The sequence below is a fragment of the Globicephala melas genome, chromosome 17 (assembly GCF_963455315.2).
Source record: "Globicephala melas chromosome 17, mGloMel1.2, whole genome shotgun sequence".
In the NCBI taxonomy this organism is placed as follows: domain Eukaryota; kingdom Metazoa; phylum Chordata; class Mammalia; order Artiodactyla; family Delphinidae; genus Globicephala; species Globicephala melas.
In genome coordinates, this window is record NC_083330.1 from 10,207,077 (window position 1) to 10,231,161 (window position 24,085).

General features: G+C 37.8%; 1 long non-coding RNA gene across 2 annotated transcripts in view; it reads right to left on the bottom strand.

Moving 5' to 3' along the window:
• Window positions 1–24,085, bottom strand: part of LOC132593708 (uncharacterized) — a 395,759-nt gene that overhangs the window by 355,335 nt on the left and 16,339 nt on the right. For both annotated transcript variants that reach the window (XR_009559490.1, XR_009559491.1), the window contains exon 2: window positions 6,481–6,631. This is a non-coding gene — a long non-coding RNA (uncharacterized lncRNA). The remainder of the gene's footprint in view (window positions 1–6,480; window positions 6,632–24,085) is intronic.

Here is a 24,085-nt window from a genome sequence, read left to right on the forward strand (position 1 = left end):
TTATAAAGCTATTATGTCATTAAGATTAACTACATTGTGGTATGATGTTACACACTGGATTAATTTAAAATTCTGCGACTCTGGGAGTCAGACAGACCTGGACTCATCTTTGTTAGCTTCTTAGCTGCTGGACAATTTGGAGAAAGTTTTTAAATTTCTATTTTTTTTTTCATTTTCTAAAGAGTTTTTATGTAGAAAAAAATAGTACAGTGTTTTTAGAATTTCTAAAATAAAGTGGACGGTCAATAGGTGTTAGTAACATTTTCCACATTACTGTTTTTCCTTCCTCCAATATAATGGAATAATCATGATATAGATACATAAAAAGATTTTTTTTCCCTAAGCTCAAACCCAATAAATCCAATCCAGCACAAAGATGCCTGAGAAACAGTATAAATGTTAGTGTGAAGGGCTGAAGGTAACCATGAGAATGGGAAGAGATGACAAAGTGCTGAAGAAATCTATAGAATATATTCTCTGAAACCAAACAATTTCTGCATGCTAGGTGGCCTAAGCTTGCATCAACATAAATCATGTTCAAAAGATAACCTGTTTGCAGGACAGAATATCAATCAAAGCAAATGCCAATGTTCAAGATACAGTAAAAATCAGGAAAACAAGAGAATAGAACATAGCAGCAAAATGAGGGGGGAAAATGCTAGAATAGCTAATTTAAAGAACTCTGCAAGAGAAAATTTTAAGGAAGATTTTACATTAAAATGAAGCCACACACCACCCATGTTTCTTTTACTTTGTATCAGCCTTGCAAGACCAAGTACCCATGTTCTTTTCATCTGGGATGACTCTGAGAAGTTACTTGAGATCTCAGAATGACTGAGTTGGAGAATGTATGCATTCAGAGTTTAAATGCATTATAAGTCCAAATAAATATACTTCATCCATTAGTGTTTATCCTAAACCCTCCTCCCCAATGTTTGCAAAACAGCTTATTTGTTTGTGTTTATCCTTTTGACCCTGACGTTGTCCACATCTCTTTCCGTGCTGACCACGTATATACTTATTCCATTCAGTGCTTTCCATTCCTTATCCCAGCACGTATTCTCTGCTTCAGTAACATTTTCTGCCTTCTTGCTCTAATCACCAATGTCTTGTAGTACAATACATCTTCCATCAGGCCAAAATCAACCCCAAGAGAAGATAAAAGTTAGGTGGATTTGATAAATTTGCAGATCTATAGTGCTTTGCTGTACATCCATAGGATATGCCCTTCAATAAAATAAGCTCAAAATTTCCCTTCTCATAACAAGCATTTATAGCATCGGGTTTTTCTTCAAGTCAACTTGTATCACTGGTTGGCAATTTACTGTGGATGAGTAAATTCCCTAAGAGATCTCTAACTTGGGTCTTTAGTGCATTTTGGATAGGAAAACAAAATCTAATTAAGTATGTCACCGGGATGAGACACCGCTCTTAAGCAAGACACAAACAACACTGTGACATTTCCCTAACTAAAAACAGTCTTTAACTTTTTATTTTTGAACAAAATCAGGTAATATTTCTGCTCAACTGCAGCACTTCCAAATATAACTCTGCATATCTCTATCTTCAATTTTGATTTCTTTTAATTTTTTCTTAATTAATCATTTCCCACTGATATCCCATCAAAGAGATTGAACATGTAAAAACTTAATAGAGCTACCCACTCAAGTGATATACCAGCTTTTGACAGTCTCAGCCAGAATAAAAATGCCAATTTTGTTTTTAAATGAAGAAATTAAACTTGTTTTTCTCTGAAACATTGACAACATCTACTCGCAAAGATGACAATCTTACTTTAGATTACTTATTACCTTGTGTTATAGCTCATGGTAAAAGGATGAATCAAGTTATATAACTGGAAAATTATACTTAATAATGAGGCATTGTAGATGACTATAATTTTGTTGCAACGAACTATTTAAATTATTTTTACAAAGAAATTTAGCATTAGCTGTTAAATAATGAAACATCTTAATTTAATAAAATGATCGTAAAGATGAATAACCTAAATAAGATTACCCTAATTGTCCCCTAAATCCTTATCACTCAAAGCATGACCCATGCATCTGCCTCACCAGGGAGTTTATTAGAATCTCACTCCCCACTACAGAGCTACAGAATCAGAATCTTCAATTGAACAAGACTCCTAAGTTATGTATACTATAGTTTGAAAATTCATCTAATTTAGTCGAACTTGTGGTACCAACTCAAAATGTCAGAATACTAACACCGCCATGTTTCACAAAGTGTTCAAAGACATAAGGTAACTAATATTTTAATTTCCCAATATCAAGAAGCAAACAAGTTTTGATTAATACCGAATAAAGTTCTGCTTTATTTATTGGGCTAAGTCACTAAGAATCCATGGATTCTATAGGTTATAAATTTTTTCATCTCTTCAGACTCCAATCTATTCTGTTTTACATTGTGAATTTCTGCTCTCTGTTTTGTTAAGGGAAAAAAAAAGTAAACTAGATTGGAAAGAGTTTATCATTGATCACATACATCATTAGTAATTCTTCTACTAATTCACCTTATTTTTGATAAAGGAGGCAAGAATAAACAGTGGAGAAAAGACAGCCTCTTCAATAAGTGGTGCTGGGAAAACTGGACAGCTGCATGTAAAAGAATGAAATTAGAACACTTCCTAACACCATACACAAAAATAAACTCAAAATAGATTAAAGACCTAAATGTAAGGTCAGACACTATAAAATTCTTAGAGGAAAACATAGGCAGAACACTCTCTGACATAAATCACAGCAAGATCCTTTGTGATCCACCTCCTAGAGGAATGGAAATAAAAACAAACAAATAGGACCTAATGAAACGTAAAAGCTTTTGCAAAGCAAAGGAAACCATAAACAAGACCAAAAGACAGCCCTCAGAATGGTAGAAAATATTTGCAAATGAAGCAACTAACAAAGGATTAATCTCCAAAATTTACAAGCAGCTCATTCAGCTCAATATCAAAAAAACAAACAACCGAATCCAAAAATGGGCAGAAGACCTAAATAGACATTTCTCCAAAGAAGATGTACAGACTGCCAACAAACACATGAAAGAATGCTCAACATCATTCATCATTAGAGAAATGCAAATCAAAACTACAATGAGATATCATCTCACATTGGTCAGAATGGCCATCATCAAAAAATCTACAAACAATAAATGCTGGGGAGGGCATGGAGAAAAGGGACCCCTCTTGCACTGTTGGTGGGAATGTAAATTGATATGGCCACCATGGAGAACAGTATGGAGGTTCCTTAAAAACCTAAAAATAGAACTACCATGTGACCTAGCAATCCCACTATTGGGCATATACCCTGAGAAAGCCATAATTCAAAAAGAGTCATGTGCCACCACGTTCACTGCAGCTCTATTTACAATAGCCTGGAGATGGAAGCAAGCTAAGTGTCCATCGACAGATGAATGGATAAAGAAGATGTGGCACATATATACAATGGAATATTACTCAGCCATAAAACGAAGCGAAATTGAGTTATTTGTAGTGAGGTGGGTGAACCTAGAGTCTGTCATACAGAGTGAAGTAAGTCAGAAAGAGGAAAACAAATACCGTATGCTAACGCATATGTATGGAATCTAAAAAAAAAAAGTCATGAAGAACATAGGGGCAGGACAGGAATAAAGACGAAGATCTACTAGAGAATGGACTTGAGGACATGGGAAGGGGGAAGGATAAGCTGGGACAAAGTGATAGAGTGGCATGGACATATATACACTACCAAATGTAAAATAGATAGCCAGTGGGAAGCAGCCGCATAGCACAGGGAGATCAGCTCAGTGCTCTGTGCCCACCTAGAGGGGTGGGATAGGGAGGGTGGCAGGGAGGGAGATGCAAGAGGGAAGAGATATGGGGATATATGTATATGTACAGCTAATTCACTTTGTTATAAAGCAGAAACTAACACACCATTGTAAAGCAATTACACTCCAATAAAGATGTTAAAAATAAATTAATTAATTTTTTTTAAAAAAGCTTGCAAATGAGGCTTCTCATAATAATTTCCCCATCTTCCTAAGAGTTCACATTTCTCCTATGCATCAAACTGAACTGTTTCCAAGACACACTCTGTGTTTTCCTTGTGTCTTTACTTCTGCAGTCCACTCCACTTGGAAAAGTCACCTCTCTTGATGTCCCTGTTAAGATCTTATCCACTCACCTCAGTCCATCTTGTCACAAACTCTTGATTCCCTACACTGATGTGATCTCTACCCACTTTGAAGGCCCTCAAGAAGATCTACCTCTATACCACAGTTATGGCTTCTCTATCGTACTTTGCATTATAGTTTTATGTTCACGAGCTGGCTTCAAATATTTGAAAGCCTGCCATGGGGAAGAGAGGTTAAACCTGTCCTACAAATCTCCAGGGTAGAACCAAGCCTAATGACTAAAAGATATAAAAGTCAGCTTCTAGCTCGGAAAAGAGTTTTCAGACATTCAGAGTTGGCCTAATACTGGGCTGCCTCGGAAGCTAGTACATTCCCTGTCATTGTTATGTTCAAGCATAGATTCGGAAAAGACTCTTAGGAAATGTGGTAGAAAAGATAGAAGAATTGGACCAGAGGGTCAATAATAGTACCCTACAAGCCCGTGATTTTTTTTTTTTTAACATCTTTATTGGGGTATAATTGCTTTACAATGGTGTGTTAGTTTCTGCTTTATAACAAAGTGAATCAGTTATACATATACATATGTTCCCATATCTCTTCCCTCTTGCGTCTCCCTCCCTCCCACCCTCCCTATCCCACCCCTCCAGGCTGTCACAAAGCACCGACGTGATTTTTTTTTTAATTTATGTTTCTAAAGTCACTTTAGAAACCCAACTTAAATATAATTTGTCATATATCGGTATTTTGAATATGCCAAGAAAATAAAGCCCATTTTTTTTTAAATCCACTACCTCTCAACTCCCCAACATGAGAATAAAAAGAATTCACCCAGAAAACAAACTTATAAAGTGGGGAGTGAACCAAGAGGAGAGAGATATATCTTAATTTTAAAAATTGAAATCCTCTATTATATAAATAATAATCTATCCCTTAAATATAAATGATATAAATAATAGCACATTCCATGAATATCCATTTCAAAAGTCACTTTTAAATGCTTTATCGAATCTGTGAAAGTGTCATACAGAGCAAACTAAGTCAGAAAGAGAAAAACAAATGTCATATATTAACACATACATGTGGAATCTAAAAAATGGTACAGATGAACTGGTTTGCAAGGCAGAAATAGAGACACAGATGTAGAGAACAAATGTATGGACACCAAGGGGGGAAAGCAGCGGGGCAGGGTGGTGGGATGAATTGGGAGATTGGGATTGACATATATACACTAACATGTATAAAATAGATAACTAATGAGAACCTGCTGTATAAAAAAATAAAATTCAAATAAAAAAATCTGTGAAAGTTTCTTTCTTCTATTATATCATTATTTTTCATAGCATGAAAACAGAGTGCTTAGGACTGCAATTCAAACTAAAGTACTTTTACCTCACTTGACTCTTGGTGTATCACATACTTAGGACCTGAAATAAATACAGTTCATACGTACATTTTTGACATATAAAGGGATTTCCTAGCATCTCTTTTTAATGTAAGTTGATTTGACAACACTGACAGATGATTATGATAGTCTTAGAACTTAGTAAACGACTTATTAGAAATGTGAATTTCCTTTTAAAATAGAAACTTAAAAATCATTTAAACCATTGTAGGAAACATTTCTTAGAAAGTAACTGTTTAAAGACCCTAATATATAAACAGACAAAGGCTAAGAATACTCAATTGACACAAGAAAAAAATCTGACATATAAGTAAACACATAGAAAAATGTTTGATCACGCTAATTCCAACTAAATTTATGTTAAAACAATGAAGTACCATTTTACACCTGTTAAATTATAAAGCAATATTTCAAAAACCATATTTAGTAATGGTTTGGCTACAGTGAATCAAATGCACATTGTTGGTGATATTGCAAATTAATGCAATATTTTTGGAACTTATTTGGCAATACATATTAACGTCCATTATTTTTCCTTATTCTTTGACCTAGGAATCAGAGTGTATCCTAATGAAATAATAAATGAAAGGCTATTCGCGTTGACGTTCATTGCTGTATAAGTAACAACTAAAATTTCCAATGATATAGCCAAATGTTTTCATATAATACTTCCATTCAATTAAATATTATATAGCTATTAAAAAGTATAATTTAAAAGATTATACAGCAATATGAAAAAATGATAGGCATGTGATTAAGAGTAAAAAGCAAGATTCATCACAATATCTATACTATCATCACATTTCTGTGCAATTTATGCTATATGGACAAGAACTAGAAAGAAAATTTGATTTTTGCAAGGGTGATATTGAAAAAACACTATGTGCTTTTGGTGTCTGCTGCATTATCGTGCTATTTCTTCATGAAAGTGAAAGCAAGATCACCTTTAGTCTTACTATGTGGAAGGGAGCGGCACGGAGCTTGTTCTTCAGCTAATCCTCTGGCGTCAGATTTACTTGGTGTGCATTATAAAGCTTTGGAAATAGGTTCTCTCCAATTTCTTTCTAGTTTTATTATTCCGAGATTCCAAATGATCTGAAAGAAAGAGTACAGAGGAAAGTCTCTGTTAATTGAGGAAACTCAGTTTTTCCTAACAGTGAATTAGCCGCTGAAGAGAAGTTATAAGAAGATCCTGAAAGCACAGGAAGATAAACTTCATTTGAGACAACAATAATAGGTAGCAGGTGCTGGGTGCCAACAACGCAACAGGCATTGAACCTGCACTTTACTTTTATTGCCTCATTACTCAAGACAATCCTATGAGTTTATTTCTCCTTGTTTTCTAGAGGAGTAGGTTGAGGCAGAAAAGAAAATAAGAAATTTGCCTAAAGCCACAGAGATCTTATTGGCAGGTGCAGAATTTGAATTCAGATCTATCTCCCTCTCCTGTCACGTTCTTTGCATCATAATAGGCTGCCTCCCAGAATGGTTTCATTTCAGGGGAAATTTTCCCAACTTCAGGGGAAATATTTCAAAGCCAGTCACTGCACCAACCAATTACAACCCAGCAAGGGTCCCCGGAGTCACTGGAGTGACTAGTCCCAGTTAGCCCTGGGCTAACACGCTGTTAATGCCGACATTTTCCGTGTCTGGATGTAATAGACCATCATTTCACACCCTTGGGCATTCACTGATGGAAACCACTCACAAATTTCGAGCTCCTCTAGGCACAGACGCAAAGTTTGAGGAAGTTTATTTTCTCAGCTCCCAACCTCTTCATTCTCTATGGCCATCCCTATGTCCACTGTTAAAACTTGAGTCAAGTTTTAACAGTAGTCAGACAGTGATTCTAAAGGAATAGGTGTTTAACGGTGAAATCTCAGGCAGCAACCAGTTAATTGGCAAGGTACTAGAGGAAAGCAAATGTTATTGCAATTCCTGAACTCACATAATTTAGGTAGCCTCATATTCTTCCTTAGAATAACATGGGTCCTCTCTTCAAGAGATAGGAAAATCACTTATAATGCTGTGATCGGGGGAAAACATGAAATGAGATATGCTTTTTTAATTTTTAAAATTAGGGAGGATTCGAGCAAAGTGAGAACAAGCTCGTTTGCCAGAACACTAGAACAATGGATTACCCCAGGAACATTTTAAAGAGATAGTTTTAAGTCATAAAACTATTACTGCTAAGTGCATTTGGAACTATTTGAAGGAGAATCAAATATAAATAGTCTCAAAAATAACTGTGATAAGATAGTACATAATTATACATCAGATTAAGGGTAAATAAAACTTTGGAGGAATTTTGAAACTCAGAAGTTGAGGGCAGCCACATCTTCCCTCAAAACAGTTTTTAATGCTATTGCCAGAAATAAAACTGGTGAGCATGGCTCGGGTCCAGTGTAGCAGTTCTCATGCTCATTTATGCCTATGTGTATATAAATAATAGTACTTCATGAATACATAGGAATTTACTTTTATATGCGTAACTAAGTCAGCAAGGATATGGTTTTTTAAATGCATGTACAGCCAGATAACTAGAATGCTTTAACTGCAACCTATAAACTTTAAATTAACACATATTCTGTTCCTTTCTGTATTGCTCAATGTAGCATTCTTTTTTTAAAAAAAAAGATTTTTTTTGATGTGGACCATTTTTAAAGTCTTTATTGAATTTGTTACAATATTGCTTCCACTTCATGTTTTGGTTTTTTGGCCACGAGGCATGTGGGATCCTAGCTCCCCGACCAGGGATCGAACCTGCACCCCCTGCATTGGAAGGCAAAGTCTTAACCACTGGACTGCCAGGGAATTCCCAATATAGCTTTCTTTATCATTTACATTGTTTCTTTTAGCTATGAATCTTCCTCTCCTCTTTGGAAGCCTACATGTTTTAATTAATGAATATTATTTTTTAGAGCAGTTCTCATTTACAGAAAATTAGAGCAGAAAGTACAGAGTTCCCACATATGCCCTCACCCATCCCACTCACACACACACGTTTCCCCTTTTATCAACACCTTGCATTAGTGTGGTACATTTGTTAAAATTGATAAGCCAATATTGTTATATTATTATTAGCTAAAGTCCATAATTTGCATTAGGGTTCACTCTTTGTATTGTATATTCCATGATTTTGATGAGTATATAATAACATGTATCCACTATGCCCTAAAGGTCCCTAAGCCTATATATTTTAATGGAGCAATCTGCCTCTCTCAGCTGGATATTGGCTTCCCATGAGTGATGACATTGCATCCAAGCAGGTAACATGTTGAGCCTTGACAAAGTAATGAAGAAAAGTCAATAGAACTCGAAATATTGGAAAGGTCAACACCTACTCCAACTCTTGCTGGGAAAACTGCCAAGCTCATAATAATACTGTCTTCGGCTTGCTCGAGAAGGAAAAGATGATGCATGCATCTAAGATCTTTGAATACATCACCGTTTGAAATAAGAAAGAAATTTTGCCTACTATACAGTTAAGTGGGATAAAAAGAACTGAACATAGTATTATTTGGTAGACTCCAAAGTTCTAAAACTTGGTTAGCAACACCCCATGCATAATATAATGCCCAAAGGTTGATACTGTTCAATATGAGTCTCCTGAAAGGTGAAAAAAATTTAAATGACATTGCAGTATTACAACAGCATAGATGGAAAAGGTTACCTGAGAAGGCAACAGTGATGTAAAAAGAGCATATGCTCCATACACTAGGTAACCATTAACACTTCAAGTATGATTAGTAAATTTATTTTGATGAATTTATGTTATGATAAGGAGTTCCTTGCAAAAAGAAAAAGGAATATATGATCAATTGTTGCACGTAATCAAGATTTATACCCCCCCAAAAAATGCTGATGAGTTGGTAGGTGACAATACTACATCAGATTAATTAAGCAAAGGAAGGAAAACTTCTTTCTTTGGGGAAAAATGATCCTAACTTGAGAGACTGATACTGTGGTGGACCGGCATGCAGTTTCATAACTTTCTGTGTATACCCCCAGGCAACTTAACATTGCCAGAGAAAACCACAGAATCATGTCAACTGGACTCACTGCAAATTATGACACCTCATATCAACCACTCCCTGCACATGCTCAGAAATCATTTTCATTTTCCACTCCCTATTTCATATTACACTGCAACTGTATTAAAACCTTTTCAATTATCTTAGGACTTCATCCCCAGCTACACTGGGCTGATGACATTGTCACTTCACTTAAAAGGTGGAGACTATCCAATTAAAGGTTCTCCACAACCTCATCATACACTCTACCTAACCCCCATCCCAGAGAAATACATGTTAACTCTTCCGTCCCAGTTCCCTCTATCCTTGCCCATCAATCTTTGTCTGAGATTTGTTCTATCTGCCATCTCCCCTTTATTGCATTTTCATTCTCTCCATCCTCACGTACTTTTTATCCTATGCCTAGGCACTTAATCAAGTTTCTTTTAATCCCTCAAAAAAAAGTTTGCTCATCTTTCAAGTTTTCATTGTACGTTGCATGTACTGCATCTTTAAAGAAGCCCATAAGTAGTTGATAAGGTAATTATATACTACATATTATATCAATACATTATATATTATATATGAATTTATTTTAGAAGTTGCCTGAAAATAGGATGGAAATTCCCCTGCCTGACAGACGAGGAGATGAAGATAGCGAACTCTCAGGATGCTCAAGTGAAATGGAACCAATGATGATTCCCCAAGATATACTAGAGAATATGGATAATTCTCCCAGTCTTTTTCCAATACCTTAGAAATAGAACTCTCAGATCCAGTTCTGATCTCATACCTTACAGTGACAGTTTCCTAAAAGCCCATTTCAGGTCTCTGTAATTGGTGTTTGAGACTCATCAGGGATAATACTTCATACCTACCCACTAGTAAAATCAATATAGAGATAAAATAGTCATAATAGAAGTGAGTTCTTCCATTCCAGATGTACGTAAGCATCTTTCCAAGGCAAATATACTAACATACCAGATCCTAGAGAAGAGACTCAGAGCTGAGATTACTGCTCAAAGACTGATACAGAGGTAATAAATTATATCAATGTTCTCCTTCCTTCAATCCCACTATGAGTTCCTCTGCCACTTCTATTAGTCAGACAAAGTAACCCATTGGCTGTGAACTGCACAATGCAGAAAGCCATAAATAAGAGTTATTCTCACCAGACAGTAAGGTCTCATTTCAGAGAGGAGGCAAGCCATAGACACAATCTGTCTCTAATATTTACGCTGGATGCTGACAGCTGGTTTCATTGTCTTTGGAAAATTGAATCAAAGGCAACAATAACAATTTGGTACGTGCCAAGTGCTTTACATGCATTATCTCATTTAATTCTCATAACAGCCCTACATAATATTTTTATCCCTATTTTATAGATGAGAAGGGGAATTTCAGTGGGTAGTTCTGCAGTCACCTCATATTTGGGTATGCCAAAGCCAGAAACATTTCAGCAACACTGTTCTCATATTACGTAAAAATTATAATGATTATTGATTGCATAGTCAATGCCAGACATTGCTAAATTTCATTTAATCCTCACAACAACCTAATGCGCAGGTACTATTTTTATTTCCATTTATAGCTGAGCAACTTGCTCAAAGTCTGTATAAGAAGAAAAGCTGTCTGTTTCCAGAGTCCTCACCTATAACCACTGTTAAATACTTTGAGGATCTATAGAATATACATCTTGGGAACATCTCGGGAAAGGTCATCTGTCTGGCATGGTTTCCTGAGTGTCCAGTACAAAACTTGGAAAACATAAAACACACCAAGTTTTTTTCCCCAAAATCCAAGTATTTCCAGAGAAGACGAAGAATAGATGAGAACAGTTCTCGTAATATGGACATCAGTCCTGTTTACTCCTGAGTGAGCTCCATCTCAGCTACCCTTCCCTGCTTCATGAAGAAGCAAATTTTGTAAAGAGAGATGCCAAATCACACCTGAACCTACTAGCCCTTTTGCCTCCTATGACTTGGACTTCCCATTTCCCCTGGCTAGAGCTAAATTCTGCATTTAAATTGATTTCTTCAAAACACGGCTGAAACCACACCGTCATGAGTGGGTCAACCCAATCCCAAGACCCTCCTCCATGCTACTAACACTACTGTAAAATCCTAGAACACGTCACAAGTAAACCTGATAGTAATCGTCCAATAAACATTGATGAATGAATTTCATGAGTTTTTAAAGTGCATTTACAATGCCGTTTACATCCTTTCCCAGTGTTTCAGATCAGCTGAAATACCATTTATGGAGATACTCCCAGTCACCATTCAACATAATTCTAAAACTTACCTTTCCCTGCAGATTTCTATAGAATATTTTCTCTGTTCTTTCTGGGTTCCCTAACAGATCCTAGTTTAAATGTATGGTTCCAGAGTAGTGCTAGGCCTTCATATGCTCTAGAGAACTTCCACATCTAGGGATGCAGGGAATGTGAGGGATGCCTGTAACCCAGATGGCACCAATAGTACTTGATCTTTGCTTTGGCCAATGCTGCAGTGGGAACCGGTGGGGTGTGAACACATCTGATAGAGGGAGTCACTGTGGCAATTCATATCATAGGCAAAGTTGCTGCCAAAGTCCTCTTCAATTAACTGTTCTGCAGTGTCACCCCTGACACTGTACACTGACTAGGTTACTACTGAAAATCATTGAAAATCATGACATTAGGATATAATATTAGGCAACAGCCATAGCTGCAGTGAAGAAGTACTAGGAAAAGGGAGGAACCACATCCCCTCTGCACATTACGGTGGCTGGCAGATATCAAAGAGGTTTAGTTCGTGAAGTAAGTTTTTAAAGAACATAAGGATGTTCCATAAATAATACAGCTGATTATGGGGAATAAAAATAGTGCTATGAGCTACTTGCTCCCTACTGCCAATGGAATAAAACACCAAAATATTTTTTAAAAGTTCAAGTGAGTTTAAGCAACCACACTTTGAGGTATGTTAATGGGCCTGAAAGTCAGTTAAAAATATGCTTTCAGTATTTTATAATTCCCAATTCAAAAGGCTATTAGAGGGATTGTTGATTTATTTAAACACTCAAAATATAGGTTTATTGTGTGCCATGTAGATTCTAAATGCTTTAAAAAGGTAACTTATTTAATCCTCCTAACAAACCCTGTGAGGTATGTACTATTATTATCTCCATTTAAAAGATGTGGAAACTGAGGCACAGAGAAGTTAAACAACTTGCTCAAAGTCATACAGGTAGTAAATGTGGGAGCAAAAGCTTTCAAACATTGGCTCTTAAGGTGGATTCTGGGCTCTGGACTATGCTTCCCCTCCATTATGAATGCGTCTTATGGTTTAAAGTGATGAATGCTCGAAGACTCTGAGGACAGAGAAAAAAATACTTTTGTCAATGATCAAGTGTTTATTCCACAACAATAACATGACAGACACCACACAAGACATTGGCAATATCTTGGAAAGCAAAAGAGATAAGGTCTTTACCTTTGAGTATCTTATCTTCTGGTGGGAAACATAAGCCACTCGAAACAAATATAGCTAAGTTTAATAATAGGGGTAGAACAGGGTGCCAGGGGCACACCAGCGGGGCACGTCACCCAGACTAAAGCTAGTATGGGAGTCTTCCTGGAGGAATTCCAAGAGAAAATCCAAAAATTGAGTGAGAATTATTTGGGAAAACAAGGTACAAGAAATAGCAAAGATGGTAAGGAAAGTGGAAGACCAGTTAGCATGTTCCAAGAGATGGAGGAGACTTTTTTTTAAAAAACAAATTCAGTCTGGCTGGATTGTAGAATTGTAGTGGGCCATGGAGGGAAATAAGGCAGGCTAGGGATGAAAGAACCAGATAATACAGTGCATTTTAGGTCTTTTGAAGGAATATAGGTTTGTTTTTTATCCTTAGAGCAATGGGGTATCTTTAAAAGTTTTAAAGCAAGAGAGTAATATAATCAGGTCTGCATTTTAGAAAGACTCTTTGGACACATGAAAAATTATAACAACTCTGAAAACTAGGACCAATGGCTTGACCATTAATATAAAGTTGAATGGAAATATCACATGATATCGCTTATATGTGGAATCTAAAAAAAATGATACAAATGAACTTGTTTACAAAACAGAGTCACAGATGTAGAAAACAAACATACAGTTACCGGGGGGAAAGTGAGGGGGGGATAAATTGGGAGATTGGGATTGACATATACACACTACTATATATAAAATAGATAACTAATAAGGACCTATGGTATAGCACAAGGAACTCTTCTTAATACCCTGTAATGACCTATGTGGGAAAAGAATCTAAAGAAGAGTGGATATATGTATACGCATAACTGATTCACTTTGCTGTACACCTGAAACTAACACAACTTTGTAAATCAACTATACTCCAATAAATTCTTTTTAAAAGAAACATTTATGAACTATCAATAATTTTAAAAAATATAAAGTCAAATGGAAATGAACTAAGCTGCACAGGCACTGGCTAAACCACGCTGGGCCAGTTGAAAGAGCTTAGGAACATGTCCTCCTCACATCCCACTGTTTGCCCCTGGTTGCAAAGCTGGATACTGGTGCAGGTGGACCTCTACTGTACGGCTGCCACCTTCTGCGGCCGCCAGAGTGCTGTTTGCCTCTTCCTTGCCCATTATCAGTGCCTCTCCATTTATAACCCATGAGGAGAGTACCTCTCTCAGGAAGCAAGTAGCAAATAAAGAGGGGACTAAGGAGGCTCCACGTTATATTTTGGGAGGTGAAACCTCCACTAGTAAAAGACTGAAGTCGCCGAGACGAGGGAGTCATACAAGGGAGTTTTTTTAGGCTCTTTAGCTACTTAGTAAATTAGAAAATTAGATCGTGGGCATGAGACAAAATATCTCTTGGTTCAGCCCAGTCACAAATATATACATATATATGATTATATATATACATATATATATATCCCACTTTTATGTGCATAGCATTTTAATTTATGGTTGTAATATATCTAAGGTGTGACTTGGCTGAACCAAGAAGTATAAATAGACAGATGGATAGATAGACAGGGGGGCAGGGCAGAGGAGCAGTTACGGGGTTAACTGTATATCTAATGGTTGTCACAACAAAAAATAACTACCGTCTATTAGTTCACTGGAGTTCACAAAAAAATTTCACCAACTATTAATCCATTGACTTACAACGTATTGCTACAAATACACTATGCAAAACCCTTACAACATATGACCCTTACATCTTGAAACTTACACATTAAAAAATACATTCTGCACAGCCTAAATTGCCAATCTGTTTTGCTTTCTGGAGAAAAAATTATTAGAAAGTGGAAGGTGTTAGGAACAATGAGCTAAGAAAGATCACTCTTTTGGGGGCTGGGGGTGGGCATACAATGCCTGAAAGGAGAGACAAGTGTAGGGGCTGCTGTGGCTCCCAAGTGCATGAGCAAGATGAGACTCATCGGGCAGATTTCGCGCCTCTCCCCGAGCCCTGCTTTCAGCCTCCTATACCCTCTAGCTGTTTGTCTGGTCCAGTGTGACTCAGCTACCTACTAAAAACCAAAAGGAAAAATAAGAGCTTTCTTAAAGGCATAAATCTATACTACTCTACCTTTCTAAATCTAGCACTTAACACTAGTCAGTTTTAATACCCTAAACAATGACTAATCCAATGAAATATTGTACTGCATATGCTAAGATGCAGTCTTTTTGTTGTTTTATGTTTCTTCAACTAATAAATTAGTCAGATACATTGATAACTCATAAATGTACTAATGTAATATAAATGTTCTTTGGAGCACGGATATCATACATTACAGATTCAACAATGTGTTTTGTCTATAAACTATGCACTAGCTTAGTCCTTCCCTAAACTCCAGTAAATACAGAAATAAAAATAAACTCTTACTTAAATTATGAGTCTGACATGCTTGAAAATTCTTTCCCTGGAAGGAAGGAATGATATAGGGATGAGGGAAGAACAAAGTTCGGCTAATGAAACCAGAAATAAATTACTCTAAAGAGGAGTTCCTCAAATTTTCCTTACAAGTGAGTGGATGTGACATATCCTTTTAGCTGGAAAAAGTTTATCAGAGGTGAAAGTAGGAGAAAGGAAAAAGAAAAATTTCTTCTCAGTGCCATATTTTGAAAAGAACATAACCCTTGGGAAAGTTGATAAAACATTTTAACCTGATATCTCAGTCATATGAATGGTAACAGCAACAAGTAATAATCTATCATCAAAAGGTGGTGGTGAGAAGGGAAACCAACCCAGCACTTAAACTGACTTCTCCACGGACTGGCAGCGCCCTGGTGTGGTTGGTATGAAGGTGGATGCCTCTTTTGGAAGAAGGAGGGGAGAAGATGCTGGAGGTTTGCCATGCCAAGGAGATTTTACTTTATCCTAATCCAAAGCTATGTCAATTTACAGGAAGGTAAGCAAACTCTTGTTGCCGTTTTTTTTTGTTGTTGTTGTTTTGTTTTGTTTTGTGGTACGCGGGCCTCTCACTGCTGTGGCCTCTCCCGTTGCGGAGCACAGGCTCCGGACGCGCAGGCTCAGTGGCCATGGCTCACGGGCCCAGCCGCTCCGCGGCATGTGGGATCCTCCCGGACCAGGGCACGAACCCGTGTCCCCTGCATCGGCAGGCGGACTCTCAACCACTGCGCCACCAGGGAAGCCCTTGTTGCCGTTTTTTAAACAAACAGTATCATGGCAAAAGATGCTTTTATACGTGTGCATTCCGTTATATCCAGCCACAGACATTAAAAGTCAGTCTCATACAGAACATGAAGACATTTCAAGCACAACACATCAATTTATTCAAGAGGTTGTGCACAAACTTAGGTACTTCTTTAAATTTCCATATTCACAACTTCTGTTACCAGCATTTTACTGTTTTTTTAACTTCCTCGTGTTTTCTTCTTAACATTTAGCATTCTCTTTTCCCTAATCATCCAAAATCACAAGAAGAACATCTAAAAAAGAAGTGAGATCCTGCTGGCCCTCTGGAGGGAAAACTTGCCTACCTGTGTGCACAGTAAAACAGAAATGATCTCATGCAGACTTTTAAAGTCTTTGAACACACTGCAGCTTTATTTTCCCAATGCTTGGGTTCATTACTTACAATACCTTAAGATATTGAGAGTGGGAGAAAAAAAATGGGTCATGAATCCAATCCAATTTGAATGCCTCAATTGATGTCTCACCTCAATCACTAAATATCTAGGTGACATTGGGAACCAATTTGAAGCAAATCTGTAAAGTGGAAATCATGATGATACTTGATTTATGGACCTCATGAGGTTTTACATGCAGATCAGAGCAAACAATGTCTATACAAGCATTCTGTAACAGGCAGGGTGATATAATTATCAGATATTATTATAAATGAATGAGCCTTCATCTGTGGTGGTAATCCTTAAGAACGACGTGCACTTCGAGCTATTTATCTGGCGACAGTGTTGGTTCAACTAGAGTCACCCACACTGTCTAGTCTTTCTATGACAGGCCAGAGTGAGAGGTAGAATCTGTATTGCGGACCAGTCTCCTTACGAAGCCATCTAGCCCAGAAAGGAGTCTACTGCAGTTAAGAGTCTCAGCACAATGTTCCCCCAGCCGTGTCCCCCAGAGGACTTGTGCTGAGAAGTGCAGTGCCTTAGGCTGTCTTGAGAGACCATCTCTGTCTTATGGGAGATTCCAAAGGTGGTGTTTTCCTTGACCGGGTCAGGTCTGGTAAGATAATAAGCTTCACATTTACATAACATAGTTTCAGTTTCCAGCAACTTTATCATCTCTCTTGATTCTCAAAACGATTCTGTGAAGATATCAACCTATTACTACTATTCTCATGTTATAAATAAGGAAACTGAGGCTAAAATTAGGTGTGTGATTTGCCCAAAGTCACACAGCTTGTAAGTAGCAGAGCTAAGAACCAGACCCAGGTATTTGGATTCCAGGTCTCTATTTTTCCTGTAAGGCCCACATTTCAGAAACTTGCACAACCCTCTCTTCTGAGGAGAAGAAAAGAAACCATATGAGTTTTGGATAAACGTCACTTGTTAGAAAAATAGGTTGAAGTGAAGACATTGAGTCTATGACAATAGCCTTGTCTCAGAGGTGCCATGGGGCTCTGTATCTCAGGATATACGGTATCCAGTGAAGACTGGGAGAAACGCCTCACTGCTACACAGAACAATAACAAGTCTGCATTCAAGGAGCAGTGGGGACCCTGCTAGCATGTTACAATGTCAAAACTTCAAAACCTGCCTGGCAATCTGAATCCTTAGACTCTGAAAATAACCACATAGTGCTTGCCTGGTTATGGTCACTCTCAACTCAGGAGTGTCTGCAACAGATTAGCCATATTGGGGGAGGGGAGCATTAGCTCTTGCTAAACACCCATCTTCGCTATATGCTTTATTCATTGATATTTATAATAAGAAAATGTAGGTGCAGAGAGAGCCTACATGAATAACTTGCCAAAAGTCACTCTTCCTACAGGTGGCAAACCCAGGATTCAAAACCAAGCCTTTCAGACTCCAAAGTTCACGATCTTTCTACTATAGCTACCTTCCAAACTCTTGAAGCGACAGTTTAGTCATTAACTCTGGGAACTACCCTGAGATCCTTCTCAATTTACAGATTCATTATTAACATGGCTATTAGGTATATATATGAGTCATAAATGTGGCTGTCTTTTATTGCTTATCAGATACTTTGTGTATTTTATTTTTAATCTCTTCAACAGCCCTCTATATCAGGTCACTTTTTGTGTAAAGAAGCCAAGCAGCAGAGGCAGAGGGTGGCATGTTTCACCGCAGCACACCTCTGAGTGCCAACACACCTACCCCAACCCCCCACCATCTAGTCAAACGGCTCTTTCTTCCCCTGCACTTGCCTGTTTTTCATGCCAACAGCAAACTAAAAGGAAAACTTTGTAGTGTTAAATACTATACTCTTAATAGGTTCCATTTTTAGGTCAGCTGACTCTTGTTTTAGCTAATAGAATGTTTTACTTTTGCACTGTGCTTTGAGACAATTTTATAGCAAAGATTTTGCTTTTATAAAATGAAAATAAGTTAATATATATTTAAGATCATGTTGTTGACAAAGGCAAAACAAAGGGCAGATCCTAAGTCTTATAAGACAAATGTAACAGCTGAAGTCATCAATAGTTTAGGCAATAAAAGATTGGATTCCCCAAAGGAAAATATATATATAATGAGTTATTTTTAAAAACCTTGCATGTGGGCCTGCTTTAACAAATCACCTCTTTGCATTACTACCAAAAACCTAAATTTTAAATAAATTTAATCATTTCTCACTAATCTATTTAGCTTTATAAATTACATTCAGGTTGGTTTTTGCTTTGCTTCCTTTTATTGGAATAAGACGAAGTATTTTTTTTGCAAGCAAGCTACAAATCCTGAATGAAAAAGCGTTGGTTAGATTAATACTTAGTCTACGCCTAAATCTTCTCATATAAGGCAGAACTTTTTAATAATTGGAGTGCTTTAAAAATGGAAGAGCCTTCATAAGCACACTCTATCCCCAAGACATATTCAGATAGAGGATAGATGGTCATTTGGATATTTTAAAGGGGATTTAAGCATCTGATAGAGAACTAAGGTCCATTTCCAATCTAACAATCCATGAAATTCTATGAAGTAAACTTTTAAGTTGTAAAAATATGCACAAGTTTGCTAACATTATTAATTGTCTATCTTTAGAAAAACAGTTTGATTTAAAATAACCATACTGTGGACCTCACAGCTGTGGCCGCATATGGGACCAAGACAGGATTTAAAGTAGCTGAGTTTTACAGTCTTATTATATTTCAGGAGGATCCATTCGATCCTAGGTTGCATATACCTATAGCCATCCTATAAAGCATCACGCTTAGAAAAATCCAACTTTTCTGGGACCATGCCTCAATGGCCCCCCTTTTTTTTCTAACTTGTCAACATATTCACCATTGCCAGCATTAAAGACAATTTAGCAGCAGGTTTAATATTGCAGCATTTCTGAAAGTTGGTCAATATTGGAAGAGAGACAAGAAAAGGTGATGGAATTTTCTCATCTATGCTACCTCGGTATAGTGTGGGGTGGCCTAAGGTTAGAGAAGTGGTCTGAATGATTTCCCAATACCCCCTCCAGTCCTAGTTCTCTGGGATATTCTCTCTGCTTTTTTTTTTTTTTTTTTTTTTTTGCGGTACGCGGGCCTCTCACTGCTGTGGCCTCTCCCGCTGCGGAGCACAGGCCTCGGACGCGCAAGTCCAGCGGCCATCTATCACGGGTCCAGCCGCTCCGCGGCACGCGGGATCCTCCCGGACCGGGACACGAACCCGCGTCCCCTGCATCGGCAGGCGGACTCTCAACCACTGCGCCACCAGGGAAGCCTTCTCTCTGCTTTTAACTAGCAAGAGCAGCTGACGGTGGAGAGATCTGTATTCATGCATTTGCTCGTTCTTTTTTAAAAAGCCATGGATTTTATGTGAAAGGAAAGACAGACAAAAAGGAAAGAGAAAAATAGGAAGGAAGAGAGGGAGAGAAGTGAGAAGCAAAACAAGAATGAAAAGAGAAGAGATACAGGTATAAATCTCTTAATGGACAAAAATCCTTGATTCCTGACTAGCAAAGCAGCACCAGGAAGCTGCGTTCCCCGATTCCATTTAATTTTCGCCTGATCATACTTAGGTGAGCCCTGTTGAGATGTCAGGGTCTGCTACGCAGCGTACGTGGCACACTAGAAGATATTCGGCATGAAGACGATGAATTTTCAAACTAGCTCAAGAGTAATTGAAAATGGAATTCTGAGAAAAGCTAACGTGTATCCTTATCTCCACATAAACACATCAATACTCATTTTAAGCCTGCCAGCTATCTATCTGCTAGGAAACACTCAATACTGCTTCTTGTACACTGAGCAGATCATTGAGTTTTCTCTCAAAAACTAATAGTACAATCATTTGCAACAAGAAATTCTTCTTTGTCTGATGAAATAGTACCATCCCTGAGCTGCTGCCTTATAATTCTGGAGACACAGGAGTTCAGCCTATGAATTTCATACCCATAAGTGGAGCTCAGACTCAGGCCATAGTATCACGGACTGCAGCTGCAAGGAACCTTAGACATCACCCGGTCGAACCCCATTGTTTTGCAGGTAAAACAGTGAGCTCTTAAAAGCCATATTAATACCCAAGTTGCCTGTTACTTTTATTTTCAAAATTGACTGTTCTCATTTTTCTTAATAAGCAAGGCTCCACATTTCTAGAAAAAAAATCCCCTTGGGGTAGCAGTATATCTCTAGCTCTAGCCTGACTTTTTTTTTTTTTATCACAAATATGTTTACACATTCTGAAGTTAGAGTATTCTGCTTACTGTGAGTCTGATCCTACTTAGAGCAAAGGTAATGACTTGGGAGGAAAAATTTTACAATTCTGCTCCAAGTAGCTAAGACTATGTCACCACAAAGAAGCAGGTGGAAAGACACATAAGAATCCTTTACCTCATTTGATCCTTCTGCAATCCAATGAGATGAGTATAATTTTTCTGTTTTACAGATGAGAAAACCGAGCCACAAAGTCAATGAACTACTCAAAAGAAACATACAAGTAAGTGGGAGATCTGGAAACTTAAACCTGCAAGAAATACACAAATTCCTGGAGGAATCAGGTAGTGATAGGATCAAGCACAAGTTAATGGAATTAACCGTGGAAAAAAGGAACAGCAGCCAGGAGAACAGGGAGTGGAGGTACAAGGGATTTTCTGAATTGAAGAGAAAGAAGTTGACAGTATTATTGCCACAGAGGCCCTCAATGTTCTATGTAAATCAGGAAAGCTTCTCTCTTAAGTGTAAAAGAAATAAGAATAAGACTGAGGGGCTTCCCTGGTGGCGCAGTGGTTGAGAGTCCGCCTGCCGATGCAGGGGACACGGGTTCGTGTCCCAGTCCAGGAAGATCCCACATGCCGCGGAGCAGGCCCGTGAGCCATGGCCGCTGAGCCTGCGCATCCGGAGCCTGTGCTCCGCAACGGGAGAGGCCACAACGGTGAGAGGCCCGCGTGCCGCAAAAATAAATAAGTAAGACTGAGGACATAAGAAGTAGAGAAATGGATTGGAACTGTTGCATCCAAATGTGATGTAACATCACAAAAAACAAGTTTGAGGATAGACTGAATCAATTTCTATAGGACCCAATGAGTATGCTTTTATGACCTTCTCTCCAATTGGCAGGACAAGAGCCGGTAATGCACAGTCAGGCTGCATTAGATCCCAGAACTGGCACACCAGGTCCACTGCAAGACTGAGAACACGCAAGATTACTGCACTCTCCAAATGTCAAGGTTTCATCAGTGGTCATGGGACCTAGCGTAGATAGGGATTCAAAAAAATTCAAAAGTAAATCAATAGCCCAGGGAAAAGGAGTTTTAAAAATACAAAGTAAATATCAGGTTATTTGGTGTGAAAGGATATTCAAGGGACAACTTATAAAGATTGGTGAGAAAAGGAAACACTGAAAATAATACTACTGAAATAATAATTATTATAACGGATCTTAAGATATTAGTGATAAACCATTCTAGGTGGGGATGAGATCCCATGGGAATAATCATAAAGTGAAGGTGAGGATGAGGAAGTTAAGAAAAAAAATCAAGTATCCAATAATTAAGTAAAAAATTTTAAGGATGTTCACAGGAGCTAAAGTAGAAAGACGAACTATAAGCTGAAATTATCAAGATGGATGAGAGTGATAGAAAGTAGTTGATGAATAACAATGAGGACAGAAAGGAGCAAGTAAAATGGATAAAGGGTGTCCAAAGTATAGTAAAGGGTTATTTATATTAAAATTATGTCACAAAGCAAGTGTCAATGCAACTCCTCTTCCAAATGCAATAAATATAGAAGCCACATTTCCTAAAAGGGGGACATGATGGTGTCAGGAAATTCTTTATTAAGATTAGATTTTAATCATCTTATTCCTTCATTCTAAATATTCCTGGAACGCACATGCCAGGAACTGTACTAGGTACATGGTATACAATAGTGGTCAAAACAGATACAATTCTAGTTCTCAGCCTGAAGTCTTCATTGTAAACATGTAAAAAGGCTAGAGAGATAATCTGTATAACATCAAATTTAAGGTTAAGCCAATCGGTCACTCATTTATAAATTAGTAAACTAAGATATAACTAATTAGTTTCAGAGCCACAGCTAGAAGCCAGGTTTCTGTGTTACCAGCCCAGAGCTGTTAGACTAAATTATGCCAAATCACTCAGTACCATACCAAGCTTGGAAGAGATGTTTTTTAAAAAAAAGTGTTGTTTTCATAATTCTAAGACGCCTTCTTGACAATCACTGCTTTACAACCTCCTCCTAAGCTCTGCTTTTCCCTAGATGCCATGTCGCTTGGAAAAGACAAAGAGTAGCCTGATTTGAGGTTTCCCTATTCTCCTTTTCAGTTCTTATCCTACAATGAGAAATTACCACTCAATGGGTGGTAAAAATAGAAAGTCAGAAGAACAAGATAAGAATCTGACAAATTCTGGGCATCCTTTTTATTCCTCCATAGTGCCTAACAGAGTGTCTTCTGCAAAGTAGGTAATCAATAAGAATTAATTTTATTTTTAATCATGTGTCCTTTCAGTAACATGTAAATTTAAAAATTAAATGCTTAAAACTTAGTTCATGAAAAACTATATAGACTTTTAACTTTTACATTTCAAGAGTGGTTTTTCTGACTTTTAGGTTTCATAAATATTTAAGGCCCATATGGTGTATATGCAATATGTGTTTCTGAATCACCATTATTGGAATTAATATATCAGCGTAGCACACGCTGACATTTCTACAGTTTCAGGTACATACTGTGCCTGACTTTTCCCACCCCAGGACAGCTGTTGAGAAGCAATGGTAAACGACGTAGACATGTTCTACACAATATCCTAGACCAGAGAAAATAATTTGAAGACTCATACTATCTCTGAAAGAAGACTCTCTCCTTTAACTCTTTCTATGGGAGCCAGAATATCATCACGTACAAAACGTGGTCTTTTATTGCCAAGAGGTGGACCTGACGCAAAGGCCATCAGCCAAATGCCAGGACAGCACGGTCTTCCTACAGGTGCCCAAGCAGGAGGTCTCCAAAGCCCAAAGGCAGTAGGAGTCACAGCCTCTTCCCAGTATCCCGGCGTTGCCGTGGCTCTGCCCCACCCCTCATACAGACACACATTCGCACACTCCATGTTTGACCCTCTCGTCTACCAGAGGCACACGCTTTTCTCCAACAACCACTGCAGAACTCAGAGCTCCAATAGTTTTCCTGTATGCTTTACCTGTAAACACAGACATCCACAACAAAACACTTCCGCAATAAAGAAATCCATCATTATAAGCTTAACTGTCACAGGAGCTGGGCAACTGCTCACATTTTAGCGATAACTGAAAGAGAAGAGGGGGAAGGGTAAACTGGAACAAAGTGAGAGAGTGGCATGGACATATACACACTACCAAATGTAAAATAGATAGCTAGTGGGAAGCAGCTGCATAGCACAGGGAGATC